The sequence below is a fragment of the Ambystoma mexicanum genome, chromosome 10, assembly GCF_040938575.1.
Source record: "Ambystoma mexicanum isolate Mex_15411 chromosome 10, UKY_AmexF1_1, whole genome shotgun sequence".
NCBI classification, from domain to species: domain Eukaryota; kingdom Metazoa; phylum Chordata; class Amphibia; order Caudata; family Ambystomatidae; genus Ambystoma; species Ambystoma mexicanum.
This window is the reverse complement of record NC_090932.1, coordinates 549,355,443-549,368,002: the sequence shown is the minus strand read 5'-3', so window position 1 is coordinate 549,368,002 and position 12,560 is coordinate 549,355,443. Positions and strand designations below refer to the sequence as shown.

The 12,560-nt window shown below is 48.2% G+C and overlaps 1 protein-coding gene across 1 annotated transcript in view; it reads left to right on the top strand.

Moving 5' to 3' along the window:
• DTYMK (deoxythymidylate kinase) overlaps positions 1–12,560 on the top strand; it is a 372,901-nt gene that overhangs the window by 113,115 nt on the left and 247,226 nt on the right. The gene's annotated exons all lie outside the window — the stretch shown is intronic.

Here is a 12,560-nt window from a genome sequence, read left to right as displayed (position 1 = left end):
AGGCAGGTTTGAAGTCACCATATGCATCAGACTCCCTGTAAGGATTTAATGCGGGGACAACCCATGCTTGCGGTGCAGGGGATTGCCTTTTGCCCTGCTCCGCATGCGCAAAGCGATGGGCCACTTTAACCCTGTCGGGTGACCAACTTTGGAGAGCCTAGTCTTCACGTTGCCATTTCAGTGTTCTACTTCACTGCTAGATTGGAGTTGATGGGCGCAGTAAAACATTTGGGAAATAGCTTTGCACACCTCCCTGATGACCTGTCCATTGAAGTGAGTACCCCAATCACTGTCAGAGGAGAGGGAGTCCAAACCAGGGAATCAAATCGGACAAGAACCATTTAGCAATATTAATGGCATCTGCCTTCTGGCATGAGTAAGCTTCCATCCACTCAGAGAAGAGGTTGATGACTGAGGCAATATTCTAACCCCTTGCTTCGGGAGAGCTGTATGAAGTCAACCTGCACATTCAGAAAATTGACATTTCCGGTACTGGATGTGCGGATTGCTTGGTTTTGACCGCTTGCCCCACATTATGAGCTAAACATGCAGAGCAATTTTCCCAATCGACCTGTCTGAGCCATAGTAGTGAACATAGGGACATAGTCACGTTTCACTATAGTAAGCATAGCTCCTTTACCTGAGTGTGCAACAGAGTTTACCAGTGTGGCTAGGCATGGTAAGAGTGCCTTGGGCGCCACCAGACGGCTGTCTGGCGAGCACCAAAGTGAAATGGATTCTAATTTACCAAATTGAGTTGACCATAACATCTTTTCAGACTGGTGCTTATTATTCTTGAAGCATGGCCAAACTAGCTAAGGACGTCATTAGGAGCCGGGGGCCGGTTCAAGGTCGCAGTTCGAGCTGCTTTATCAGTTCGAGAGTTGCCCACAGTGGTACAGCATAAAGGATTCTGCATTTTCCATTCAAAATGGGAGTTCCTGGGGAAGTCATGAAAGGCCATTGTTGCCATAGGTTGCTGAAGTCATGAACTACCCCATGAGAGTATCTAGAGTTGGTGTAGCTAGTTGCCGACTTGTTTTCTGGCGGAATGCACACTGGAGTGTGGGCAGTCAGATCGGCCACCTAGGCAGACTTAACTTTTGGCAAACGATAGGGCTCTAATACAGTGTAAGCGGCGGTGCATACAGCATAACCTAACATCAGTCCCCCCTTCGTCTGATCTCGCAAACGAGAACCATTCACAAAGAGGATTACCTTGGGGTTGATCAACGGGTTATCCTTCAGGTATGCATGGGGGGGTTGAGAGCAGGGATGCGGGATTCAAAACAGAATACTGACTTGGAGTAAGAGATGAGCACCTTCTCATGCTTGGTGACGCAGTAATAGAGAGATGCTGTGTCTTCCCTTTGAGAAGGACGGCAAGTACAGCATGTGGTACAGCAACGGTTACAGGATGGCCCTGAAGTGACAGATTAACTTTCTCCACTAGCAGGTTCTGCCCACAGGCAGTCCAGCAAGCCAGCAGCCACAGAATCCAGTGCCATACTGTTGTGGATGTCATTGCAAAAATGTAACTGGGTCACCTGTTAATGTACTTTCGATCTCTCGTTTTTGTTCAGCCATCCGTGGCTGCCATGTTAATCTGAGCCTCATTGCTTTGTCCTATGTAGTGCGCATGTTTTAACTGAAATGTAGTTCTAGGTACAACGCTGTATGCAACCCGGTTCTGACGTAGCTCATGTTTGGCTCAAGCAAATGTGTTTTAGGTCACTGCCTTACCAGGCAACACTGCTTCAGCAGGTAGAATAGCAACATTAGGCGGGCAGTCGGTGCCTGAGCCTTGGGAGAACTGTAGTTGTAGATTTTGTTCGAAAAGTAGCCAAGAATGTCTGCTTCTTGTTGCAAAGTTTACTTGCCAAGGTGTGAGAACCCTACCATGGCCTATTTATCTATTTTTCATTTGTTACATGACCAGACCCTGGGGTATTACGGCGTGGTTACAGACAGCTTGGGTATTGGTCATACATTTGTACAGCGTACAACAATTATTTACAAAACAGAAGATTATACAATACTCATGAGCATTATTTACAATTTCAAACAGAGGGGCATTGGTAAAAACAGCCGTTATACTAATATTGGTTAAATAACCAGGTTTTTAGCTGTTTTTTTAGAGCCGAGGAGAGAGGGCTCTTTTTTTTATGTATATGAGTTGTATTGTGAGAATCATGCAGTTTGTAATGCAATACCATGTATTGTTGCCACTGCACGGTACATGGAGCATCTCCTTCCATAGAAGAACTTGTGTGCATTACTGTACGAGAACCATGTAAGCCCAGGAAGGGGGTTGCTGCGCCATATACTGTTCGATTTGTTGGTTTTGTTTCGTGCCCTGTCCGGTCCTGTGGATTATCTGTGTGCTGCTTGCCATTAAAGATGCTTACAAATCTACCTGGAGTCTGTGGTTGATTTGCCACGACAGATTGGTGCTTTGTGACGTCTGATTTTCTCTCATGTGGCAAAAACCCAAGGGGTCGCCGGACGCAAACCTTCAGTGGTCCCGAGGGCCCATGGTAAGACTTTTGTCTGGAAAAGTGCACCGCTGACGGGTGCACCCGGGGAGTCAGGAGATGTAGGAAGAGCAGATGCGGAAGAGGAGGCGACCAAAAAACATGGTTTGGTGAACTCAGTTAATTGCATTGTTCACTGGCTCTCAGCGAAGGCCACGACTGGCTTTAATGCACTCACTATTGTGCATAAATGTTGCTACAGGCAAGCCCCAGGATACTTAAAAAAGCGCATGAAAAAGCATGCCGCTAAAAGAGCCACTAGATCAAGTGATGAAATGTGCATGATTGTCCCAAGCAGCAAACTGGTTAGTGGATACAGCAGATCCTTCCGACTACAGGTAGCTACGGCCTGGAACAAACTTTCGAAGGAACTGCACGCTGTACCCAATCTTTTGAACGTCAGAAAATGACTGAAAACGTTCCTTTTCGAATAGCTATAGTTTTCTGGTGATTCGATTCAGGCTTCCGCACTTTACTCCCCCCCCCCCCCCCCGCAACCCCTCCCCCCAACCATACTCCCCTCCTCTCTGCACCCTGATGCCTGCGGGCTCCTGAGCTATATAAATGGACAATTAAATAATTGTTACCTGTCCGGTTATATACAGTTTTCTTTGTGTCTTTGGAAACTGGGTGTGTTAGTCTTTCTATGGTAGAACGAGGATTCGGATTCAGCAAATAGTCTGGTATTACTGGAAACTAGGACATGAAGGTACCCTGCCTATTCCTGTCAGTCTGGATAAAGAAATCAGGAACCGGTTGGCCACTGCATTAATGAAGTAACCCCAGAAAATGAATAAATGGAACTAACGTTTAAGTAGGGCACACTGTATGAAACCAGTGTGTGTTCTCACGTTTATGTCCCTGGGGATACATTTCTCAGAGGGCCAGGGAAGGGCCACCCGAGTCCCATCCTACCACTTGAACTTCACTCACGAAAAGGGAATATAAAATAACCTGGGCGACTAGGGAGAACAAACCCTTTCACAACTCTTGACCCTAACAGTGTCTCAATCCCATTTCACTTTAGAGAACTCTACCTCAGCTTCCATGGGGTAGTTCCAAACCCATACCATCACTCCCCTCCCCATTTCCGACAAATGCTGGGACGAGAAAGAGGCAACCGAGAGAATTGAGGATTATCTATGAGAAACCGAGGAAACCCTGCCACCAACTACCATTAGGTTGACACATAAATAGTTGGGCAGGATCAGACATTTTACACTTACCACTCACACTTGACTCCATTTGACTCTTTTCAGGACTAAAGTACAGGCATGTCCTTTTAATTGGAATATTGAAGGTCAGGCAAGCCCAACCCTGACCACACACCTGCAGCCCATGTATACACCCCCGGTGTATAAAAGGAGGCTGCTGAGAGCAGAAAAAGAAGCAGTTGGGAGAGCAGGACGGCGGCAGGTCGCCGCCAGGTTGGGATCTCAATGTTGTACTTGCCAAGCTCATGGGGGGGCCTTTTCGAGTCGATGCATAAGTCTAGTCTCAAACACCTGACTTACAAGACTGCCTTCTTAGTGGCTATAACTTCCAAAAGAAGGGTTAGTGAAATACAAGCATTGTCGTTGCAGGACCCTTTCTTTGTTGTACACAAGGACAAACTGGTTTTACATTCTCACCCTAGGTTCTCTCCTAAATTTATCTCAAAATTTCATGTTAACCAGTCCATTGAGCTACCGGCTTTCTTTCAGGAACCCACCAGCTCAGCTGAGGTAAAACTCCACACACTAGATGTGAGGAGAGCGGTCCTCTACTATGGTATCTAGTGTTTCCATCAAAGGTTTCCAACAAAACCTTTTCCAACAAACCTATCCATTGAAAATATATGCATCAAATGCATATATGTGATGGGTAAAGGGTTCATTTTCGTTGGGGTGGGTTTTTAAGGGTAAAAAACAGGGAGATGGGGGGGGGCGGGGGGAGGACCCCCCAAATATTCATTTGATGCACATTTTTTCGATGGTTGGGTTTTCGATGCAAAATTTTTAGTTGGAAAGTTTTAGATGGAAAGACCATAAACCCTCTACTATGTAGACAAGGCAAGACCAGACTGCAAAGAAAAACATATCAACTGTTTGTCTCCATAGCGCCAGGCAGAGAAGGTGATCGCATTTCAAAAAATGCCATCTCCAGTTTGATAGTCAGATGTATACAATTGTGCTATTCCGTATCAAACAAGACACTGCCTTTTACGCCCAGGGCTCACTTCACAAGGAGTACAGGAGCCACGCTGGCTTTTATTGCAAATGTCCCTCTAGACAGCACTTGCAAAGAAGCTAATTTGAGCTCGATGCACACTTTCACTCAGCATTACTGCATTGACACGCATTCCAAGACAGATACACAAGTGGTACAAGCAGTTCTAAGTGATCTGTTTGTCCATGAACCTTCTCACATCCCCCAACTTTCTTCTAACACTGCTGGCTAATCTATGTACAGTATGTGATGTAAGCAGATTCCACAAGCCTCAGAAGGGATACATTACTCACCGTAATCGTATTTCTGATGCTTGTATCTGTTTAGATTCACATGCTGCGCATAGGCAGGCATCTAATGGAAGCTGCCGAGTATTACCGTTGTTTTTGAAACTCAAAAAGGGACATCGACAGGGCGTGCCAGTAATACTATCCCTAGTGCGAAGTCCACTGTACCCATGATCCCTCACGCGTCTAGGTCCCTCAGATTGTTTTTTCCCACCATTCTAGACGGACACTTTTAGCAGCGTTCCTCTTTCGGCTGATAGTCATTCACTATTAACTAATTACCGATGGGTTCTTCTTTCTATCCATTATACCATTGACTATCGAAATACCAGACGCTGGTGAAGGACAATAAAAAGCCTTCCGCGACGGATCTGTTTTGGCCTTGGAAAGCCGCTACGGGCTTTGGCCCAAACATTAGGGGGGGGGGGTCATTGTAGAATGTATATGCCCCTTTTCTTGTACTGCATTCGCCTAGCTGCCATGTCATTCTGTGATGAGCAAGACCCCCTTTAAATTTTGCCCCAAATTCAATGGGAAATTTCCCTGGGTCAATAAACACCTTGTGTGTAACTTGTCTCCCACAAGACCACGTCTACGGTTCTTTTCGAGCTTGTAGGCTCTTCAAGTACAAGACTTTGAAGGACCGATCTACTAAACGCTGGGGCCACTACGTCGGGCAGCTCGAGGCCATGGAAGGCTCCGGTTCAGCCAACACCCAAAATCTGACGTTCTGCGTCTAATCGGGTACAAAACCCCATACAGTCGGGGAAACGCGCTTCAGGGGGCCAGGGCAAGGAGAGGGAGTCAACGAAAAAGCCCTCCAAGACCCCTCATAGGGAATAATCCTCAAAAACCCCTCATAGGGAGAAATCTCTGGGGCCCTTACTTACAAGGCAAGCGAGAGACTTTATACAATGGGCCTCTACCGCAGCATTCCAGACGAGGATTGCTAACAATTTCTATCCTGTTGGCCAGCTGCAACTGCCACAAAAGGGATGAGATATCGGCCTTACTATCATCTGCCCCTGAACCACTCAAGTCTCAGCTTGCCCAGGTGGCCGCAGAAGGTAGGGCAGTGTCAAGCTGCTTATTAAAAACCAAGCTTGACTCCGCGGATAACGCAGGCAGGATAATAGCAGAGGGTACTATTATCAAGCCTCACGCTTGGTTGCGCCAATCCGGTTTTACCCAGAGACGCAAGCAACCCTTATTAACATGCCCGTTGAGCCCAATGTGCTCTTTGGCAAGGCTGTCGAGGACACCTTAAAGACGGCCAAAGAAGAGTTGATACCCTCAAATCATTGGGCCAACTGACCAATAAACTTACTGGCCAGAGGGGAAACAGGAATTTTCGTCGCTCACGTGGCCAAAACTCTCAAGAGGTGTTCTACCTATAACCAAAGCCAAGGTACTGCCTGGGGAAACAATCTGGGTCAGTCCTCCCAAAATGATCCTAGAGGAGCGCGCAGATCTCGCGGTCGCTGTAGGGGCAACTCTTCCCGAGGTGGCACTCCACCTCAAAAGCAGTGACTATCCGCTCCAGGTGCCCTCCCATGCCTCTCCAGTAGGACGCATTTCCAGCTTCACCCACGCATGGGAGGAAATCGCCACAGACAGATGGGTGCTGTCCACAGCAACAGGCAGACACTGTATAGAGCTCCTCGAGCAACCCCAGAACCCCCCACCCCGACAAAAGCCCCATTCCAAGGAAGACCAGCGCATCCTCCTTGATGAGATCACCACACTTCTTTTAAAGGCCGCCATCAAGGTTGTCCCGGCCAACCAGGTAAACAAGGGTTATTTATTCAATCTACTTCCTTGAGCCAAAGAAAGATCTAACTTTCTACCCAGTATTAGATTTGCGCCCTGCAAGAAAATATGTCAAGCCACAAAAGTTCTGCAGGACTACGATACAAAAGGTAATCCCCCAACTAAAAAAGGGGGATTACATTGCAAGACTGGATATGAAAGATGCCTATTTTCATATTTCAATGTTCCCAGCGCACAGAAGGTTCTTGCGTTTCAATATGGTGAACCAGCACTACCAATTCAAAGTGCTGCCCTTCGGAATAACATCTGCTCCAAGGGTATTCACAAAAGTACTGGCGGTGGTGGCAGCACACCTGCGCAGCAAGGCAATCCCAGTGTACCCTTACCTGGACGACTGGCTAACTACAGGGGAGTCTCCCCTAATTTGCAGGCAAAACATTCAAAGAACTATCAACCTACTCTTTCAATTGGGCTTCTCCATCAACGAGAAAAAATGAAGCCTAGTGCCAAGCATGACCAAACAGTTCCTAGGAGCTGTCACCAACACTCAAGGGGTTGGTCTTTCCGTCAGAGGAAAGAGTCCAAAGCATGTTACTGCAAATTCGACATCAGGCCGGCTATGTGCTTGCTAGGCATGATGGCATCTTGCATTTACCCTGTACCTCACGCGCGCATGCAACCAATGCAGGAGTGGTTGGTGAAACAGTGGTCTCAGGCAAGTGGTCAGTGGGACGATCTAGTGGTCATTTCGCCAAACACTAGTACAAAATCTTCGCTAGGGGACAAGAGAACATCTGTTGAAGGGTTTCCCCTTCAACGAACCAGTAGTGCAAGCGATTGTCACTACCAACGCCTCACTCGCTGGGTGGGGGGGCTGTTGGGGAGAATTCTCTCTTTAGGCTGAATTTCCTAACCTAGTGAGTCCCCTAGCAGCTTTGCTGGATTTCTGGAGTTTGTTTTTTTCTCCTGCCAAGAGTGAGACTCTTTTTCTCCCACTCTTGGACATGATTTATGGTGTTCCTTTGACTGTTAATGTGTTTAATGGGCTATGGGGTCCTTTACTCCATAGGGTCTCATGTGTTTTTACTATGTGTGTTACACAGCACCCTCCGTGCAGTAACACAGGGTTGTCATAGTGACACCCCACCATAGACTCCATACCCTGGGACTGACTACTGTCTCCCAGGGCATGTAAAGTCACCATTGGCTTTACTAGTCCCAAATTATTAACAGAAACCAGTACAAACCATCATATTGTGGACGTACTGGTCAGGGCAATTCGATTGCCCCGGGGTCTGTTAGTCGAGGGGCACGTCTCCGTCCCCCCTGATCGAGTTTTGGCTGGTGGCAGTGGAAACTACTTTTTATATTCGACCGCAAATATTTCCCTATGGGATTTTCCCATTGTTCGAGGCTACCAACTTATTTAATTCTCATAGCCTCGAACATATCGCCGGTTTATTTAATTAATATTAATTCGCCGGTTGGTATTTTTTGCCAGGACTCGATTCTAAAATAGTGTTTGTTCTCTTCTGTGACTCCAACCCAAGTCAAGCCCTTTGTTCCACTTTTTGGTGGGCTTCTCCACAGAAGCCTCCAAAAGTGGTGCCACTCTGTCTGGGTGCCACAGGGGGTGTGGGAGGGGGTTTAGGCACCCTGGACTCAGTTACCTTGGTAACTCAAGTCACACTCTTGTGTGATTGGCCCAAGTGGTGAGCCGGCCGGCTCACCACTTAGCATGTTTGATTGACAGCTAGGCTGAGTGAATGGGGGTATGCTGCATAAAAGCAGGGCTTTGGGGACTGGAACTTCAGAAGTCGCCACAGGACCTGAGAATCCGACAAGGGAGAAGCTGAGCCGACCTACCACGACACCACCGGTGGAGCCCTGCGGAACCGACTCACCACTTCCCGACGACAGAGAAGATCTCCCGGCTGGAGAGGCTTCTTCCCCTGACTGGTGGGCACAACCAGTTTACCTTCTTTTTTTTGCACCCCAGACCGGTTTGTGGTCGAACTGCCCGTGCCAAGCACCCCGGCGGCCGGATAGCCACTTACCACTGAACCACGGACCGCTCCTTGTACCTGAGAAACTCCGCGGCTGGTTTCTTCCCTGGCTGTGCAACGGACTCCTGTCTTCCTCCCCGACGAGATCCTCTCTTCCCCCGGACGAAGCACCGACTTGCATCTGCTGCCAGGAACAACTGCCCCCGCTGGAGTGTTCTCACCACTTTAAGGTACTGTGTCCGCCAGGCCTCCCTTTCTAAAGATTGCTACAAGGTAATAATAACCCCTTAACCTTCTGGACTGGGCTGGCCGCCTTGACCCTCTAACTGGTCCCTTTCTTTGGTCCAACTCCTTTTTGAACCGCTACAAGACTTTTGTGCACTGCAGCCGTGTGACCTTGGACTCATTTCGTTTTGATCCTCTTAAAGCGGATCCGGCCTACTGACTCTGAATTCACGGTGTTACTTTGCCTTCCTCCCTTGTTGTGTTCGTGAAAAAGTGTTGGGACCTGTTATAATTTATTCTCTGCTTTTCTCTCCCTTTTTAAAACGAATTGTGCCATCTACATTAAGCGCTCACCGCTGTCTGAAAATAAGTGGGGCTTTACTTAAGACTTGACTAATATTCTTTTAAGGGAGTGTATACCTTTTAGTGACCTGTGTTTTTGAATTGCTTACTATTAGTGCCTGTGTGTTTTTTCTAGATGTGGTTTTAAATAAATAATTATATCTCTTTTACACCAAGCCCTGGTCAGTGTTTACTTGTTCTATTGTGTTCTCTTGACCTTTTGTGAATACTCTGTATACTGCCTAACTCTTCTTGAGGGAAGTCTGACTGCTCAGCCACAGCTACCAAGTGAATCTGTGTGGTACAGACTGCTACTAAGTGGGTTTACTGCCAAACACCTGTAGTCCTAAATCTTTTGCAGTGGTCCCAGAGGGAACTGCACAGGTTTCCGCCTAACAGGGGCTCACTACCTTCACCACACAGCTCAGGGTCTGTGGTCTCATGCGGCAGCACAAAACCACATCAATCTTCTAGAACTTCTGGCAGTATTCAAAGCCCTTCGGGCTTTCGAGTCCCATCTAGCGAACCAATCTGCAAGTCCTGACAGACAGCACTTCAGCAATGTTTTACATCAACAAATAGGGGGGCACATGTTCTCCAAATCTGTCCAGGCTTGCGCAATAAATTTGGAAATGGACACTCAAACGGAAAACATTCCCATCGTCACAGCATGTTCCAGGGGAACTCAACTCTCTCGCAGACTCATTGAGCAGAGATCCCCTACCAGAAGTGCACAATTGGCAACTTCACACAGGAGTCGTAGAACACCTCTTCTCTCAATGGGGTTTCCCCACAATAAACTTGTTTGCTACAGACTAAAACAAGCAATGCCCAGACTTCACGCCCAGTTTCCCCCAGCCAGGCTCCAAGGGGAACTCCCTGTGGATGAACTGGTCAGCGAAATTTGCTTACGCTTTCACCCCTCCCCCAACACCTCTAATGAGGAAGGTGAACAAGATCCACAAGGAGCATGTGACGCTCATCTTAGTTGCTCCTATGTGGGCAAGACAGCCTTGGTATCCACATCTGCGCAATCTGGCGATGTGCGATCCTATCAAACTCCTGTGCCTGTACAATCTGCTCACTCAGCACGTGGGCCTAACGTGCACCCTCAACCTCACTCATTGAACTTGGCAGCATGGCTCCTGAAGTCAGAGTTTGGACATCGGCATAAGTGTCTCTGTAACACTATCCCTATAGTGACATATACTGTACCCAAAGTCCCTCACGCGCCAAGGTCCCTCAGATTGTTTTTTTCCCGCCCAGATACCTGGTCGCCCTATAGCGGTGCTCTTACTTAAGAGACATTGTTTATCTTATACTGACTTTGTCGGTTATTCCCTTTTATAAGTTACTTCGACAGCGATTAAGAACTTCAACGAAGACTGCAGGAAGTTTCTACGGCAGTGGATTTCAGCGCCTAAGATCCGGCGGCAGAGGCATCCACGTGGCCGGGCTCTCTGGCCGGCCTACACAGTAGGGAGAGTGGGGTCGGGGTGGCCATATCTTTCGTTGCCTTTCCTCTTTCCCCCTCATTGCCCTCTAGGTCTGGTCATCTTTGTTTATACCTTTCGCTATGGAAGGGACTCCATTTAGGTTCTGCCCCAAGTGTAGGGTCAGATACCCGTGAAAAGACGAGCACAGAACGTGTAATTCTTGTCTCCCCTTAGATCACAACGTCAAGCGGTGTGCGGCTTGTAAGCTCCTTCGGCCTAAGACCCTTAAGGAGCACTGTGTAAAGCGGTGGGCTGCGTACAGTATGTCGCAGGCTGAACCCTCTTCCGCCACACCCGCCGAAAGTGACCAAACATCTGTATCGAATGTCATAGACCTTGAGGCGGACACTTCCAGGTCCGCCGCGCACGTCCCCGACCCTTCAAAGCCTGACGCAAGTCTCGCTTCAGGGACAACACCCGGCGACAGGGGCGCACAAAAGCCACAACACACCAAGCACACAACCCCACCACTGATTTCGAAGGTTCTGTGTTAAAAATGTTGGCGGATTTCTCTGATCCGGTAGATCAGAATCCTTCCCCGCATCAGCAGCAGAGTCTTGCGACTGGGCACTCCAAGAACAAGGGCACTACCCCTAAATCGGGTTTACACATCAAAACGCGGTCATTCGGCGCTCCGACGGCCCCTAAAGGCCTGGTAGGCCCAAATCCTACTACGAGGCCTCCAGGCGAAATATCTACCGCTAGGCCCTCTAACGCCAGGGACGGCAGTAAATCTTCCGATAAGCCTTCGAACCTGTTAATTCACACCGATTCGGCAGAGATTGAAGACAGTATCGCGAGAATTACTTCGGCAGTTGGGCTGGTATCTACATCGTCGAAATGTATGGGGTAGCCCGCGGACAAGTCTAAAGAGACACCATGGTGCCCGATACTCGCGAAACCTACGAAGACAGTCGGGAGCCTCTGTCCAAAACCCTTGGAGACAAATTTCGACGCCAAAGGCTGGAAGATGACATTTTTCCACCTTTACGCCCTTCTGGTTCCTCTAAGTGGACAAGGTAGAAATTCGAAGGGTGCATGGATCGTCTTGAAAGGATCGTCTCGCTTTCTGAGCATCCTTCCCCTAAGAGATCTCGTGAGGAGTCTCTTTTATTTTTTTATTTATTTTTGAACAAGGCAGGAAAATAATACATTCACATTTAGTATGCATTACTATACTAAAATGTTTCTCCCTTCCCCCTACCCTCCCTATGTTCGTCATTTTTTCAGGGAGGACCCTCTTTTAAGTTCAGCTTCATGTTTCCAAGAAATTCTTGACGCTCAGCCCTTGGTTTCTGTCCACCATGAAGATATGGATCAGATGGACACTTACCAGGATATCTACAGCGGAGAAGACCCTTCCTGCAGGACTACACTGAGGACTGGGACAACTGGGAGGAAACCCAGCAAGTGCAAATGGAGCCATGGATGCTTCCCACGCAAGATCAGGACACTGCTGTTCTATGCCTGGATTCTCCTCCATCCACCCCGGCTCGCCAGACCTTGCCTGTAGACGAGCAAATGGCCTTCAATGCCATCTTAAGGAAGGTAACAGATCACTACTCAGGAGGTGGTGCCCGAACAAGACTTTGTGGAGGACATTCTCAAGGAGAACCCCCCCACACCCCACTGCCTCCCTCCTCCCCCCCACCCAGCCAAGCGGTTCCCCTCTTAAATTCGGCTAAGAGAAGA